This window comes from Camelus bactrianus, chromosome 19 (assembly GCF_048773025.1).
Source record: "Camelus bactrianus isolate YW-2024 breed Bactrian camel chromosome 19, ASM4877302v1, whole genome shotgun sequence".
In the NCBI taxonomy this organism is placed as follows: domain Eukaryota; kingdom Metazoa; phylum Chordata; class Mammalia; order Artiodactyla; family Camelidae; genus Camelus; species Camelus bactrianus.
Window position 1 is genome coordinate 37241976 of NC_133557.1, and position 11433 is coordinate 37253408.

General features: G+C 49.5%; 1 long non-coding RNA gene across 1 annotated transcript; it reads right to left on the reverse strand.

The window, feature by feature from the left end:
• Window positions 1-1066: 1066 nt before the first annotated feature.
• Window positions 1067-10891, reverse strand: LOC141574096 (uncharacterized). The gene is made up of 3 exons (XR_012500766.1): window positions 5704-10891; window positions 4531-4796; window positions 1067-2818 (listed from the first exon to the last, which is right to left on the reverse strand). It is a non-coding gene; the product is annotated as an uncharacterized LOC141574096 (long non-coding RNA).
• Between the last annotated feature and the right edge of the window lie 542 nt (window positions 10892-11433).

An 11433-nucleotide genomic window follows, 5' to 3' on the forward strand; every position in this document is an offset into this window, starting at 1 on the left:
AAGTATTGCAACTCCAAAAGCCAGTCCATTTGATTTCAGAGCACAGAGCAGTGTGTACAACAACGTATGAGTACACAGTGCTCTGTAACAGCACCCTCAAATGCAGGAGATGAAAATAATCACTGTGAATAATTATTTAAATATTTATGTATAGAATGATTACTGCGCCTGAGTCTGTGAGTCATCTGGGTCTTTCTGCCGATCTTGGCTGGGTCTGCTCATGCATCTGGTCAGCTGTGAGTCGGCTGGCTACTCTCAACTGGGCTCTTATGGTTGTCATGATGACCTCAGCTGGGATGAGGGAAGAAGGGACAATGTTTCAGGTGTAATACTCCCCCAAGCCAGCTCAGGTGTGTTCTCATGAGCAAGCCCCAGCACATAAGCATTTTTCCAGCCTCTGCTGTGTCACTCATTGTGTGTGTTAACATCCTATTGGTCAAATCAAGTCACATGGCTGGTCCAGGCATTAAGGAGGGGGCAGAAGTCTCTGCCCACAATGAAAGGAGTGAAAAATTGCACCATCAATACAAGTAAGCCACGACAGGTGGATCTCACATCCTCAGCACCCTTTCCACCTCCAAAGATGAAGGCAACATTGACGGTCAGACTTTCATTCTATTTCTTCTTTTCAGAGAAATATTTAACACTATGACTTTCATTGTGAATAGCATTGAAAATAAGCTTATGTTGTAAGGAAGATAAAAAATGAAAATTTCTTGGTTAAAGTATAGAAGAAAGAGCTAAATAGGATCCAGCTTTTTTAAAAAAAAATTTATATAATCTTGAAAACAAATAATGTATCTTCTTTTTTCTCTAAGGTAAATCCAGAATTTCCTTTTGACCCAGTTTCATCTAAATAAGGAAATAGTATCCAAATGTGAATCCTTATAAAGTCAGATATTTATATAGCTTCTAAGACTCCCATCCAGCCACTGCAAATGAACGAATTTCAAAGCAACCTTCTTTATAACCTTCTGGAGTAAGGATAAAATACACCTTTTTCCAAGGAAGAGAAGAAATGAGTGAAACCACGAAGCCTAGGTTGTTTCCCTGGGGCTACCTGATTAAAACCAAAGATCCAAATGGCCGGGCCAGTTGGGACTTTATGACACTCACATGCTTGGATGGCACCTTGCCCTTCCAACACCAAACATCTGAATGTTTTGAGTGTTTTATAGACCAAACATTTGGATGCTTGACCACATTTTTCCATTTTCCATCTGGGAAAGAATGAACACAGTCTGAGGTTTGTCTCTCAGACTTCCTAAGAAGATGACCTTGGATGCCTTGGGAAAGGCAGCAAGTCAAACCAGCACAGATCGCAATGACTCTCCTTACAATCAGCTGCCTAAAGTCCGTCCATGTCGGGCAGTCCAGAGCGATGGAAAGGAAATTAATGCCAAAGAAATAAAGGAGGAGTTGAGAATTTATTATGCGTCCACTAAGGGCTGGGCACTTTCACATTTATCGTCCTAACCTAGGGTATCACTGGCTTCCACTTTATACTTTAGGAAAATGAAGTTCCGTGTGATTAATAACTCACTCGAGGGGGAGGGTACAGCTCAAGCAGTAGCGTGTGTGCTTAGCATGTACGAGGTCCTGGGTTCAATCCTCAGTACCGCCTCTAAATAAATAAATAAATAAATAAATAAACCTAATTACCTCCCCGTCCCAAAAATTTTAAAAATTAAAAAAAAAAAACTCAAACATTGCAGTCTTGGCTGTCACACAGATGCCATCTTTCAAGCATCTAATTAGATGCACACAGAAGTCAAGCGTGAAGAGTGGTGAACAGGGTTATGGCAGCAGAGTGAGTCCCAGGGAATGAGGACGGCCCGCTCTCTGTCGTGTCCGTGAGGCTGTGCGCCTCCATCTACAGCCCATCTTCGCTCTGCACTGGCCACGCAACAGTCCTCTGGATAAGTTATGATGCCAGACACAATCTCCCCCAGGGCAACCACGATTTGAGTGCTGACAGAAGGAAACAAAAGCCTCTCCCCTCCCCAGACACCAGCCTTTATCCCTCACACCACAGTAGGTACAGCGGCTGATCAGACATTGAAATCTGGTTCACAACAAAGTCCCCAAGAGCAAAAACTCTCACATTCAAAGGAAAAACCATTCCACTTGAACTAATGTCCTTTTCCATTACGACCAGCATCATGGGGAGAACACGGAGAGTGGATCAAAAGGCCAAATCTGAGAGGACAGAGGCATCGTCTGCGCCCGGCCAGAACCCCCCGCATGCCTTCAGCTCAGGAGCTGACTAAGGAGCATGTGACTCTGGACTAAATAAAATGCGCGAGCGGCGCCTGGAACCCCCTAACAGAAGAAACCTGGCCTCTCCAGTTTGGCTTCATTTTCAACGTGAGCATGTGTTCATTTTACTTCCATCTGATGCAGCAGACCCGTAACTGCTGTCCCTTCCTCACCGGAACGTCTCCGGTTACTGGGGACAGTATTTTCAGGAATCAGCTTCCTTCTTCTAGACAGTGTCTGGCCTGAGCCATCACAACTCGCCTGGCTGACCTCACTGGCATTTCTTAAACATAGTTGGCCTCCGCCTGCCTCCTCGCTGTCAGAGAGGCTGTGATGCAAACGGCCCCCGCCTTCCTCAGGAATGTTACGAGCACCCAGGCGGCCCACTGGGCCCCTGAGACCCAAGCGGCTCCGGCCTCCGTCTGCTGGTTGTCAGAAGGGCAGCTGTGCTCTCGGACTCTGCCCAGGGCCTGACACGGGCGCCGCACACGTGTCTCCTGGAGCCAACTGTGAGAAAGCGGGATCGTCACGTTGCCTCCACAAACTCCAGTCTCCTGAGCTGCAAGATGGAAAAAACATACCTGACTCACAGCAGCAAGGAGAGGATTAAACTCAAGAACTAACAATATGTTAATTATTTACTTTTTTTTCTTGAGTAGATGAGACCAGGGGCACCACTGAAGAGTGATGGTGATGAGTTAATCGTAGTCACACCACCATTTGGGGAGCCCACTCTGCGCTGGGCATTGTACCAGATGCCTCCCATCCATCTTCTCTCACCATCCTCATAACACAGCATTTTAAAGGAATGTCCAGAGGTGGCTTGATCTGCTATTGGCAGAAGTTCATGATTACCCAGGCTGGGTCAGCCCAAAAGGAACTTGCCGACAGAGGTCATTGGGATGGATAGTGTGGTGAAGACAGGGACCCAATCCTCCCAGAAGGATAACTTGGTCTGGGGACCACAGATGTCTTCTGGACTCAGGGTCAAGTGAACAATCTGCCTTCTTAGATTGGAAGGAAAGTCTGACTCCCACATGGCAGTACGGTTGGACTGAGACCAACGTTTTTAGGGGATTCAGCATTAGGCACCGACTGTGTGCTTAGCAGTAACCAGACGTTAGAGGGCTTTAGAGAAGCAGAACCTTCCCTTAAGGGTCCAAATCCATCCACCCATCCAACCATTCGTTCACCCAAACGTATTTATTCAGTTCCTATTACACGTTTAGGTCTACGCTACAGAGAGTCAGGAAGGGCTGCTGGCTTCCTAGAACTTCCATTCTAGTTGAATTACCCTCAGGATATAGTTATAGAACAAGGGAAGATAGTTTATGATCAACAGATTGGGAATTATCCTCCCAATAGGAGAATAATTACTCAACTTTTCTGTAAGGCAACCCAGTAATGAGTATTGAAGGCTATAATATTTTGTTTTCCCATTGATTCAGCAAAGCTACTTCAAAAAATGTATCTTAAGGAAATCATTGTATATGGAAATCATAATATATGTGCATGAAGAATTACTAACATAGTTATTCATTGCAATATTGCTTAGAATAGTTTTAAACATTGGAAATAATCCAACTGGCCAATGAAAGATGAGTTAGATAAATTATGGTACCTTCCCACACTGGAGTATTATGTCGGCATTAAGGATTACGTTCTATACGTCTTGTTAAGTGAAAAGGGCAGGTTATATTTTCTAGAAGAGAACATAAGCAAAACATCCTCTGGTATAAATCTCAGCAATGTTCTCCTAGGGCAGTCTACTGAGGCATAGAAATAAAAGCAAAGATAAACAAATGGGACCTAATGAAACTTAGAAGCTTTTGCATAGCAAAGAAAACCATAAATAAAAAGACAACCTACAGAATGGGAAAAAATATTTGCAAATGATGAGACAAGGGTTTAATTTCCAGAATATACAAACAGCTCATACAACTCAATAACTAAAAAACCAAACAACCCAATCAAAAGATGGGCAGAAGACCTAAGCAAACATTCCTCCAATGAAGGCGAACAAATGGAAAATAGGCACATGAAAACATGTTCAATACTACTAATTATCAAAGAAATGCAAATCAAAACTGCGATGAGGTGTCACCTCACACCAGTCAGAATGGCCATCATTAAAGAGTTCACAAATGATAAATGCTGGAGAGGGTGTGGAGAAAAGGGAACCCTCCTACACTATTGGGGGGGAATATAGTTTGGTGCAGCCACTATGGAAAACAGTATGAAGATTCATTAAAAAACTGAAAATAGACTTACCCTATGACCCAGCAGTCCCACTCCTGAGCATGTATATGGATGAAACTCTAATTTGAAAAGATACGTGCACCCCAATGTTCATAGCAGCACTATGTACAGTAGCCAAGACATGGAAGCAACCTAAGTGTCCAACAACAGATGACTGGATAAAGAAGTTGTGGTATGTTTATACAATGGAATACTACTCAGTCATAAAAAAAGAATAAAATAATGCCATTTGCAGCAACATGGATGGATCTGGAGATCATCATACTAGGTGAAGTTAGCTAGAAAGAGAAAGACAAATATATGATATCACTTATATGCAGAATAACTTATTTACAAAACAGAACAGACTCACAGACATAGAAAACAAACTTATGGTTACTATGGAGGAAAGGGGGTGGGAAGGGTAAATTGAGAGTTTGGGATTTGTAGATTCTAACTACTATACATAAAATAAAAAACAAGGTCCTACTTTTAGCACAGGGAGCTATATTCAATATCTTGCAATGGCCTATAATGGAAAAGAATATGAAAGGAATATACATTATATGTATAAATGGATCACTGTGCTGTACACCAGAAACTAACATGTTACAAATCGGCTGTACTTCAATAGAAACAACAGCAACAGAAACCAAGGGCAGACTATAAACCAATGCATAGGGTAAGACCTTACTTTGATTTTTTTAAAGTAATATGGGAATATGTAGATGGATATAAATTTCCCAAATAAAACTGGGTCATCTTCAGGCTTTAAAACTGTCCTCATTATCAAACCAGAATCGAAGAGTAATGCATATCTTTACTGAAGTTTTCTGGTGGTGCCTGGTAACAAATATTTCTCTTAAAATTTTATTTTGCAATCCTTTCCTTTCCTCAGAACTTTACTCCACACTCCAGCTACTTGCATTCCTCCTCTTTCTCTTTTTGATTTCGCTCACCCCTCAAACTCCAAGCCTCTGAGCCTTTCTTTGTATGTCTTCCACTAATATTCTCCTCTAGTGCTCCCCTCCCCCACCCCTCCCCTTTCGCTCTTCCCCTCCATCACCCCTCCTCCTTTCTCCTCCTCCTCCCCATCCCTTCCACCTCCTGCACCCCTCCCTTCCCCACCCCTCCTCCTCCTCCTTCTCTCTCCCCTCCAAATTCCTCCCCACCTCTTATCTTCTTCACCTTAGAGTATCTCCACACCTTTTTGCACATAGATCAGCATGGCCCCTCTCAGTTTGTCCAAATTTCTTTTCCACTGATTTCCCCATCCAGCATCATGAAGACCTGTCTCAGAAAAGGAGGGAAGAAATGCAAGTGCTTATGATTTAAGTTCAATGCCTTTCGTATATATGCTATTAGTATTGGATATATCTAAGTGTTAAGATTTAGGGTGATTTTATTTTCTTTATTTACCTGTATCTTTATTCAAATTTTTCTTGCCAGGCCCCAGGGGGTGGGATTCAATGTTCCACCAATGAAGCACAGAGCATCTCCTTTGAACAAGTGCCACTTGGATCCAGCCCCAGTCAGTGACACCACCGGCCCACTGGACCCAGATGGGAAACCCCTTCAGGCCAGCCCCCTGTTTCTGGACATGCTTTGGGGCTTATCAAGAAAGACCTGGATCTGCAACGCCATTGGTACTTGGAACTGCTGAATTCTCATGTTTCGTGGGAGATTTTCCCGTCCAAAAAGTCCCAGGTTTCCGAGCCGGGAACACGGTGCATCTGCCTCAAACGTTTGGCCTCTGGAAACGCGCCCTACCTCCAGCCTGCAAACCATGGTCTGCTCTCCCCTGCTTCCAGCAGAGGGGAAAGCAAGCAGCTGGGAGAATCCGCCTGAGCGAGGACAGGGGGCCAGAGAAGTCCTACGAACAGCGTCCCGAACTCCCCGTGTGAATTCTCCCCCAGACCGCCCTTCTCCTCTGACAGAGGAGACAGGTCCCACAACAACGTCCTCTTGTTCCCCTAAGTTTGTCCCCCTTTTTCACGAGCCCTGTTGGGGGTTCTGGTTCCCTCTTGGACAATCTGAACCCCAGCCTCCCGGGAGTTTTTGTTTATCTTCGTAAAAAGCTTTAATCCTTTCCTCTTTCTCTAGAAGTGTTTTGGGGCCCATGTGTACTGCTTACTCCAGGGGTAGTCATGTCAGAACTGGGTGTGGGAAGGCAATTCTGACTCACTCGGCCCCTGAGGATAAGCAGGGATGGATGGAGCGGTGGCGACTCAGTGGATGGCAAAGTGGGGCGGTGGAGCTGGAACCGGCTCCAGGACCCAGGCGAGTTCCCATGCTTCTGAAGCTCTGGTCCTCACCTCTAAGATCTGGGGGAGCAAATTCAAATGCTCCCCCAGGTAAGTAAGGGGCCCTGGGATGTGCTGAGCCTCGGGCTCTGTGCCGACCGTGCACACGCCTCTCCCCTCTCCAGTTCTCCCCTGCCATAGCCCTCCTGGTCCTAACAGATTGTGCTCAAATGCGGGGGGCCGCCCCAGTGCTCACTACAGCCAAGGTGCGGAAACAGCCCAAGTGCCCGTCGGTGGCTGGACGGGTAAAGGAGACGTGATATGAATACACGTATCAAAACAGTATTCAGCCAGAAGGCAATTCTGCAATTTGCAGCTTCAGGGACGGACCTCGAAGGCATTATACTAAACCAGATGTGAAAGACAAACACTGCATGGTATCACTTACGTGTGGAATTTGAAAAAAAAAAAAAAAGTCAAACTCATAGAAACAGAGAGTAAAATAGTGGTTGCCAGGGGCTGGGGGTGGGAAATAGGGAGAGGTCGGTAAAAGGAGGTACACTTCCAGCTCTGAGATGAATCAGGGTGCGGCTCTGCTGTGAAATACGGCGACTGTAGTTGGGAACACTGGATTGTATAATTGAAACTTGCTAAGACAGTAGAATTTAAATGTTCTCACACACGAAAATCAATTAATAGTAATATCTGAGTGGAAGAACACCCAACCAAAGGTCTCCAGACACCTTCTTACTCCCGGGGCCCAGTTCCCTCTCTCCCTCCCTCCCCAATCCACCTCCAGAGGAGGCCTGGCTCCAGGAATCCCGGAGAGAAAATGCTGGCAGTGCAGATGGATGTGGGGGAGACGGGCCTGTGCGGGAGTCAATCCCCAGAGCAAACCCGGAGCGGAGCGCTGAGGCTGCAGTCCAGCTGGCGCCATTCCTGAGGCAAAGAGAAATCGCTGAGAGGAAAAAGCAACGGTGAGGGGGGCTTCATTCACTGAAGAAAGAGTCATTAAGTGCCCACCGAGTGCCAGGCCCCCAGGGTCCAGAAGCGGGCACAGCAGGAAGGAGTCACGGAGCTGATGCTCCCGTGGGCGGTGGGGGGGCGGCGAGCCAGTGCACAGAGAAAGCGGGTGTCAGAGGTGAGCAGTGCCGGGGAGAGGAGTGCAGCGGGGTGGGCCGGGGAGACTTCAGCAGGAGCGTGAGCCTGAGTCCAACTTGGGAAGGAAGGCAGGACCCTGAGTGCCAGTTGCCCTGAGCAAACACGGATGGGCAGACGGCTGGGAGGAAAGGCCTGGTCTTCGTGGAGTGATGTGGGCCCTGCATCCCCGAGGCCACCTGCCTTTCTAACACTGGGGAAACCATCATTGTAAAACCGAGGGACACTCGCTCAGAGCTGGGAGCCACTTGGACGTGGGTGGTTTGACCTGTTCAGTATGTGAAGAAAACCGAACTTGAATTCCTTCCCTTCCAGGACTGTCCCGTTTGCCCAGACTGAGCATTCCCTGTCACCCTACACCTGCGATGGCATGCCTTTATGTCACTTACTGGCCTTTCCAGGCTTCTGAGTTCACAACTAACTCATAGTTGCTTCCAGTGGCCCCACCAACTTTCTGTGGAGCAGCTGCGGGAGAATTGCCCTGGGGACTGGTTAAAACTAGGGGTTCCTGGGGCTACCCCCAGAGTCTGGAGTGAGAATCATCAGGGGCAGAGGTTTGCGGTGATGCCCCTAGTAGGTTCACAGCTTTTGCAGACACACCCTGGGGTGGTCCATCCCCGTGAAGACTCAGGGCTTGTCCCTGACTTGCTTTACCAACAGGACAGCAGGAAATGTGACACAAGCAGGGACTTGAAAGGTGCCTGTCCTTTGTGGCTCATCCTCTAGCTGTTCCCGGACCTGTGGTCACGTGTGAACAAGCCAGAGCTGACCTGCTGGAAGAAGACACGTGGTCCAGCTGCATCAGCTGTCCCAGCCAATAGCCTGCCAACCACCAGCCAGCCAGGTGAGGGAGGCCGTCCTAGACCAGCCAAGTCTCAGCCAACCTGCCCGCTGACCACAGTGCTAAGTGAACCCACCAAGATCAGATGAGCAGGCACAGAGCAGAAGATGCCCCACAGAATCATGAGATGAATACATGCCTGAGGTTTTAGGCCATTATGTTTGAAGTAGTTTGTTACACAGCAACAGCTAACTGATACAAGACCTGAGAATCTATACTTCTGTAAGTCCTCTGTAGCTGATGGTGCAGTCGGGTCTGGGAACCCACATTGTGTTTGCCTTGATCACCACCATTCCCTCCAGATGTCATCGTGCAGGCACAGCGGTGGCCCTGCAGAGGGAGCGGGGCCCCTGCATTGAGATCCACTTGCTCTCAGTTCCCAGAGGGAATGAGGCCTGGCCTGGGAATGTTGGTCTAGCCCAGGAAACAATAGAAAGGCGTGGCATTTTCCAGGTTAATTCCAGAGACAGCTGATACAGGGGAGCCGTCAGGACAAATAACAACAGACTAGATCCATGTCAAATGGGAGCAAGCAGAAGGTGTGGAAGTGGGACACCTGGGTCTTCTGTCTCTTGGAAGCCTGAGCCTTAGGGAGGACGAATCGGCCAAGACAGAGATACAACATCCCTGAAAGAGAAGGGTGGGAGCTGGGTGCGCAGCTGGGCGCTCCCAGGCCAACAGCAGAGACGAGTGTGGGGGTGGGTGGGGGGGCGGCGGCAGCCGGAGAGTGAGCAGTGCTGCCCCTCCCTCCGCAGACCCAGCCGGGGAAATATCCCTCTCGCTTCTCACAAATGGAAAATGAAATGCATCCAAAATCTGGGGAAGAGAGACGCCTTTCCAGCAGTAAAGTTATCTTCCTGGACGATGCCCAGAATATTGGAATAAGAATGTAGGACTTGTGAAGCCAGGGAATCAGCCGGCTCCGCCTGGCCCCACCTGCAGGCCGACCCGCTTCTGCGCTGGGAGCTTTAGATGCGTAAGGGCAGGGCGGCCTCGATCTCCGTCAGGGTTCTTGCCAGAGGTCCAGTCAGGAAGCTCTTCTTAACAGCCACAGAATTCTTGCCCAAAATTGGCCTTTTCTTCTAGACAAAACATTGTATGACAATTCTATAAGGCGCCCACTGATACACACACACACACACACACACACACACACACACTATTCTGGGAAAATACAACTGAGAAAATGGGCTGCAGAAGCAGAATCATTTTAGAAAACGCCCTTCTAGCCGCAGGAGCGGCTGTGTTGGGGAGGAGTGAGTGCAGCTCTGGGTGGGGCGCTCCTGGCCCATTAATGGGACCTCTACGCAGGTGGCTCCCTCACTGTAAAATGAGGGCTGGGCTCCAGGAGACCTGGCTTGGGATCCACCTCTGCTTCTTAATTCGCTGGGATCCTGCTAGGAACTCAGCCCAGCATGACCAGCGCTGGGTTTGGGACAACTGGCCCATTCACAGTAACAGGTAGGGTGATGTGAGAGTCCGAAGTGGAAATGAGGTCAAAGAACAAAGGCTCAAGAGAAACGAAGTCATCAAACTCTCAAGGTTTCCTCCTCTGTACAAAGGAGAGGACTCTGGTCCCCACCTCCAAGGGTGCTGGTGACTCAGCGAGGGAAAGGATGTAAGTGGATCACAGCGCCGGGCGGACAGAGTTGGCTGCTGCTGCTCACGGGGCTCGGGGAGGCAGGCATCCCGCTTGGGAGGGCCGGTCACTGACGGTGGCCTCGGGGCCCTGGAGTGGGCAGTGGGTCCCCTCTCCTCTCTGGCCCTTCCATGCTGGATTTTAGTTCTGCTCAGCCAAAAGCTCTCAAGGGTCTTCTACAAGGGAACGCAGAAGAGTCAAGACAGGGTCTCTGCAGGGTGACTCGGTCCAGCAGGCACACCGGTAGGGTTCCGCCCCCCAGCTCGATGGGGCAAGAGGCAGCCCCAGCCCTCAGGCCTCCTGGGCTCGGCGAGTCCCCGCCCAGCGTCCCACTGCCAGCTCTGCACCTCGTCGTCAGAGGGTGGGCGCTGAAGTCCCTGCACACACCCATGAGGATGTGGAAGAGAAACCACTGTCAGCCAGCGATGAACGGGATGTGGTGGGCAAGCACGGGGGCAGGGTGGCTCCCAGGTAAGGCAGGCTCTGGGTGCCCCATTTCTCCACACCTGATGTGCTGCCCTCCCTCCCCAGCTGCCCCCCCCCGCCACGATCCTACTACCCTCCCCCTCCCTCCCCCTCCCACGTAAGCCACAGCCCCGGAGTCCTCAGCGTCTGCTTCTGGGGGGCCCTCTCTCACAGGCCGAGCCTCTAGAACCAGCTGAGGACCCCACCTGCCCCATGCCAAGCCTCTGCACCGTCCCCACACTTCGAACCCCTGCCTGACCTCCTTGTCCTCAGCCAGCAGCCAGGCAACACGGCCAGCACCCTGGTCCAGTCCAGAGTCCACATCTAGAACTCCGAACTCAGGGAACTCATCCTAGCTCCCCAGCGCCCAACCCCGTCTCTCCTCCCTGCACCACGGCTCTGACACCTGGCTTGACGACGACCCTTGCTTTTCTGACCCCGACGCTCTGGGGTGTCTGCTCTTTGAGCCTGTGCGCCCCTGGCCATTTCAGAGGCCACCTTAGCTCCACCCAGCCTGATCCGAGGCGTGGCGTCGGGAGCGAGGACAGCAGTGAGGAGGACGCTGTTTCTGACCTAGCGGAGGATTCAGC